At 43.6% G+C, this 6,000-nt stretch overlaps 1 long non-coding RNA gene across 1 annotated transcript in view; it reads left to right on the top strand.

The window, feature by feature from the left end:
* The first annotated feature begins 898 nt into the window (after positions 1-898).
* The window catches only part of LOC110554859 (uncharacterized), a 40,056-nt gene continuing 34,954 nt past the window's right edge, over positions 899-6,000 (top strand). The window contains exon 1 of the long non-coding RNA XR_002476802.2: positions 899-2,943. This is a non-coding gene — a long non-coding RNA (uncharacterized LOC110554859). The remainder of the gene's footprint in view (positions 2,944-6,000) is intronic.

Genomic DNA, 6,000 nt, shown 5'->3' with positions numbered 1-6,000 from the left:
GATTTTCTGATGTCCATTTACTGATTATACTTAACCAGAAAGGTTAATGAGAAAGCAAAAGCCCTCCAACAAAGAGGCTGAGAAGAAGGCAAAGGAGGCAAAATGAAGGTGAAGGGCCCACAACCAAGACCAAAGGTGCAGAGAAACACTGCCTGGGGATTTGAGAAAGAGCTTTGGACCTCCAGCCATAAGAAGTTAGGAGATACTAGATGGTATTTTTCTTTTGCAGTTTGGTCACCATGGACCATTTGTTTCTGTTCAACATTAGAGACAGACCCATGTATCTGGGCCAGTCTGCCCCTTGCTGCTCAGGGCTCCAGACTAAAGGCTGCTCTCTCTCTGGATGAGGAACATGAGACCAGCACTGATGCGCTTTCCATGTGCAAGAGGCTTTGAAACTGGTTTTCTCTGATGCCCCTGCTCTGCTTCAAATATGATTGAAGTAGCCTAATTTCAGCCCAAGCACTGGTGAGAATCACAGTGACAGTGGGTGCAGATACACCAGTGAATGGCAGGCCAGAGTACTTGGTGGCCTCAGTAATTACAGAAATTAACTAGACAAATGCAGTCAATGAATCAATGACTCATTTACAAATACTGAAAGGAGGTTTCTCAAGAACAGTGAAACAATACTCTTGGCTAAAATGTTTGTCTTTACAGAATTAATCATCATTGAGGCAAGTCTAGCTCCCTGCCTCTTCCTCTACATTTATTTTTATCTTGAGTAAAGGCCAAAATAAAAGATTATTCTGCCTTAGGTAATATGTTTTAGATTTATTTGGTATTATATATATATATATATATATATATATATATATATATATATGTGTGTGTGTGTGTGTGTGTGTGTGTGTGTGTGTGTGTGAGCATATACCAAGGGTGCGAGTGTCTGTGGAGGCCAGAAGGGGGCAGTAGATCCCCCAGCTGAGTCTGAAGTTACATAGGCAGCCGTGAGCCACCAGATGTGGGTGCTAGGAACTGAACGTGGGTGCTCTGGAAGAGCAGCAAAGGCTCTACACTGCTGAGCCATTATCTCTCCAGTCCCATCAAGAAATCTTTTATCTGCTTATAGCCTCTGACTCATCATCCAATCATACGCCATTAACAACTTTAGCCCTTAATTCGTCAGCCATCTGTTGTGTGCCAGGCACAGCCCCGTGTACTGGGGTTTCAGTTCAAGAATGAGAAAGGCAAGGCTTTGCTCTTACTGAACTCTAGTTCACCAAGTTATATCTGGTCTCGCTGGACTTATGAGATAGGCAGCAATATAGTGCGATTAGTCCTCTGAACTCCAGCCAGCTAACCTCATTTCCCGCACGCTTTCATTTGTCTGTTATATGTACTGAACTACAGCAAAGCAAGCCTCCCTTCCAACAGTTGCCCAGTGCTTTCGGAGATCAGGAGAAGGCCTGATAAGAGCAGGGTGGGGTATATATGAACACACAACTTTCCAAAGTCTGGTTTACCAATGTCTTCTGTTCTATCACCTCTGCTTCTTTAACACTACTTGGGTAGCACATGAATTCTAACTTACAGCCATACAAAATAGGAATTTAGGAGATGGACATGTATGTGGCACTTTGGGAGAATGTGGCCTTCCCGAGCCATTCACATCCCTGTAAGGTAACCCTAGTGAACTCATTGACTTATAACATGGACGTGTGGGGGTTGTTCCTTGGGCGGTGGGTGCCATCTTCTTTCTTTCACATTTCCCTGGGAAAGTCAGACAACAAAAATAAACAGGTGGCCAAAGCGATATCAGGAGAGACAGTCTCTGAGGAGGACGGGGAGGTGGGAGAATGTGAGTGGATACCTGCCCCTACAGCTTCCTTAGGGTAATTGCATAATCATTTCCCTGTCTTTGGGAATAGATAATATTAGTACATTTATATCATGTCTCCTGAATGAGTATGGAATCCATTTTTTTGTTTTTGTTTCTTTTTTTCTACTGAGGATGGGTTAGTAAGTAGAGTCAGTTTGTCTGAAAGCCTTTTTTAGGGACTTTTCTGGCTCAAGCCTATTCAAGAAGATAACTGTGTGTTAGTATGAGGCTCACTCTTTTTCAATGAGATGTACTGATGTTTAATCCTCGTCGAGCTATGAGTAAGTTCCTGTTTTCATCAACTTACAGCTTCTGTCCCCTTAACCTTCAGTTGCTAGGTTAGAGTGGCCCACAGACTTTAAAATAATCTCTATGTAGGGGACAAATTATCCTGTTTTTTTCTGCCTGTATCAGGAACAGAGGCTCACTGGCTCAAAATGCCCAGAATCTTGACTGTCCAGACCCAAAGCAGAAGCTGAGAGGAATGCAGATCACACGAGGAGAACACCTACACATCGTGTGTAGTCAGGAAAAAGGAGCGAGTGGGATCCTGTAGCCAGGACCTTAATGCCAGCATGTATCCACCACTGTGAGGACATCAACGAGCAGAGTGACCTATGGATGGACACCAAAACTCATCTGCCTTGAACCTCAAGACCCCTGGCATGGAAAACATTGGCAGATCTAAACTTTTCTCTTCTCTACAGTCTGTGCCCAATATGGCTGGAACAATGACTCACATAATCCATGTGTTTGACTGTGGTGGTGGCCTTTTATTCAACAAACCTTTTGTAGATTTCGCATCTGCAAAGAAGAAATCAGCAGAGTAAAGAAAATTTCAAACACAAAAATGTCTCCTTCTGAAAGAGTGTCATCCCAGACCCCTGCAGAGAAGAAAACAATAGCCAAATCTCTAGCTCCTTCTTCTACCAAGTGAAAAGGTGATGTAGTCATGGCAACAGAATCTTTTGATGGATCTATTTCTTTTAGAGGAAAAGAAACTCTGGAAAATTCACAGAGACAAATTAGGTCTGAGAAACTGCTGGAAGGCAGAGAAGGTGCATAGGTGGGCGTAACCAGTACCAACAGAAAAGACAAGAAAAGCCGACACAGTGGACACGGTAAGCTCCAGGCAGTGGGCTGAAAGGTAGAATTAAATATCTCCTTAATTAAATATCTCCTTATTTCCAGCCTGAGCCTGAAATGACAAGACAGAGGGGAAGTGAGCCAGAGATGGGACTCCCAGGGGAGCTGGGAGTATGAGCAGAGGGGCGGAGCCGAGCGTATACAGGGATGCACCATTCTGGACATCTCCAGAGGAGCTTTATCAAGACCCAGGCCACCTAGTTCAGTCATACCGGCTGTCCCTGAGTACTAGCCCTCCTAAAAGGTGGTGTCATTTATCAGTGCCTGCCAGTTGCCACCAAGGTCCATTCTAATTAGATTACCTCATGTGAGAAATGATTTCAAGCTCTGCACCAGTCAACACCTCTGCAATTTAGGCTCAGGCAAAGCCATCTTAGCGGAAGGTCTCATTACAAAAGCACAGAGAAAAACAGAAACAGCTCCACCCACCTGCTTCAAAACATTTCAACTTCGGGGCTGGAGAGATGGCTCAGTGGTTGGAGCACCAACTGTTCTTCCAGAGAACCCGGGTTTGTATCCTAGCACCTACATGGTGACTAACTACTGTCTGCAGCTCCAGTCCCCCAGGGTCCGATGCTGTCTTCTGTCTTCTCTGGATACTAGGCATACAAGGGGATGCGCAGACATACATGCAGGCGAAACACGCGTACGCGCAAAACAAAAGTAAACAAATTTAAACTTCTATGTATAGAAAATAATCAACAAAAGCCCCTTAAAAAAGTCTAATAGCAATTTAAACACATCGAAGATAACAGTGCTAGTCAAAGCAGGAATAGTCTTTCTATCCAAAAGGCTCTCCTCTACAGTGGTGTCTGAGTGAAAACGGCCCCCATAGGCCCATGTGTTTGAATGCTTGGTGTCCATTAGTGGGACTGTTTGGGAAGGATTAGGTGTGGTCCTTCTGGAGGAGATGTGTTCCTGGGGGCTAGCTTCGAGGTTTCAAAAGACTGGGGTAATTTCCAGTGTCCGTGTGTGTGTGTGCGTGTACGAGTGCATGTGTGTGTTTGTGAGACAGACAGGCAGACAGGAATGGTGGAAGGCGCACATTATACATGCCCTTGTGTAGGAATGAGGCCCTTATCCAGGGGGCATTTGAGTAACTGCGGACCGTGCCCTGAAGGACAGTTTGAGATATTCAGAAGGAGTCCTAAAGTAAGTGGGGAAACTCTCCACAGTGTCCACACGCCTAAGCAACTCCTGCCTGTTGCCTCAGCAATGAATTTCAAGCAGAAACCCGAAGTAACGGAAGTAAGGACTATTAAGACCTGTCCCGTCTTTCTACAGACTTCCATTATTTTCTACTCACGCATCCACACAGCACAAGGACTTGCCATGTTTAAGAGCCTTTCTTGATCGTTTATTATTTAATTGGGGCCACTTGGCTTTAGCAGCTCCCAGTTCTGGGATGCCCGACTCGTTCTTCTAGTGGACACTGGCAGAGTTCCCTGGGGTCAATTTAAAGGGGTCTTTGGAGCAGCCCTTTGTCCTTAAGTTAATCACTACCAGGATCCATGTCGCATTGAATAGTGATTCTCTTGTGTCCACAATAGGAAATCTTTATTTTAAGAATCTGAGCAGAGAGGCGCACTCCATGCCTGGTCTTTTCTGTGCATTTTGGGCTCTGAACTCAGGCATCCTGCTTGAATGGTTGCCCTTTACTGACATATATGCATATACATACACACATATGTATATATGTATATATATACGTGTGTGTATGTGTGTGTGTGTGTGTGTGTGTGTGTATGTGTGTATTACAGACCCCTTTTATTTTCAATCAATGCCTCCTGCAGAAGAAGAGCCAGAAACCCAGACTTGGGAAACATTAGTCTAAATCAAGACATCATACCTGGATCTTACATGCAATTGAATGTTGGAGTAGTTTCTTGGAAGGGTGAAGGATATTGCAGGAAGACACCTGGGAAGATGCAGCCTGGTGGAACCTCCACGTGATGGAGCAAACACCTTCCTTTCTGTTGGAAGCTCACTCAATAGCCAGACTGGTCCACACCACAGCAGACAAAGCATCTCACCATAGCTTCCATCCCAGAACCAGCTGTTTGAGAGCTTTGTAGTGGACACGGTCAGCTGTGCTCACTGAGACACTGCTGTAAATGCTTTTTAAAAAGTCATTTCTGGGCTAGAGAAATCCTGCCATCTTTGTCAGCTTCACAGATGTGGTTGGGTTACAGCATGTACAGGTCATGGCCTTTCCTTTCTAAAAAATAGGAACCTGTTTCTCCAGAGAAAGCTGGAGAAGAAGCCCGTTACTCACAGTCACACCTCAGTCCTTGTCCTCATTGGGTTTGGAAGGATGAAAACATGTGATCCACTTGATCAACTTGTTATCGTTTTTGATGATTATTGGATTATTGGGCCAACTGAATCAGCACTGTTTCCAAACATGGCGAAACAATCCAAAGATCCCTCAAGTAAACACTCCCGGGGGTCTTTTTCCAGATATACATTTAAGTTATGATGGTTCGAATGCTTTCATCTGATAAGAACTTGGAAGATCATTCTTTGGTTACTAGCCAAGTGTTCTCTGTTAAAGAAAAGTACATTTTCCTTCAACAAAATGTGATGTGATGGCAATTCCTTGCTGCAGTTACTGGGCCAAATATGGGAGAGAAAGACTAAGAGGTTCATAGAAATACAATGATATAGAAGCTATAAAGTATATCCCTCAAAAATGATGCTTTAGAGATCTGAAAACCCAGGTCAGTTGTAATGGAAGAGGGTTTTTTTTTTTGTTTTGTTTTGTTTTGTTTTTGTTTTTGTTTTTGTAAATGGCAGAGACATTGAGCCCAAATCCCAATCTTCTCTTTTCATTTTAAGTGTGTCATATTTTTCTTAGCATAGATTAATCAAATAGGAGGAACTTCACATTTGGCAACATGGGATAGAAATGGAAATGAACCCTAAAGCAAGAAAAATGGAAATAAAGCACAGTAAAGGATAAAATGTAAGACAAAAATGCAAAGAAAGGGCAAAAGTTGAATCCTGAGAGGGTAATGAACCAGACAACCCTA

This window comes from Meriones unguiculatus, chromosome 20, assembly GCF_030254825.1.
Source record: "Meriones unguiculatus strain TT.TT164.6M chromosome 20, Bangor_MerUng_6.1, whole genome shotgun sequence".
NCBI lineage: Eukaryota > Metazoa > Chordata > Mammalia > Rodentia > Muridae > Meriones > Meriones unguiculatus.
This window is presented reverse-complemented; position numbering and strand designations above follow the sequence as displayed.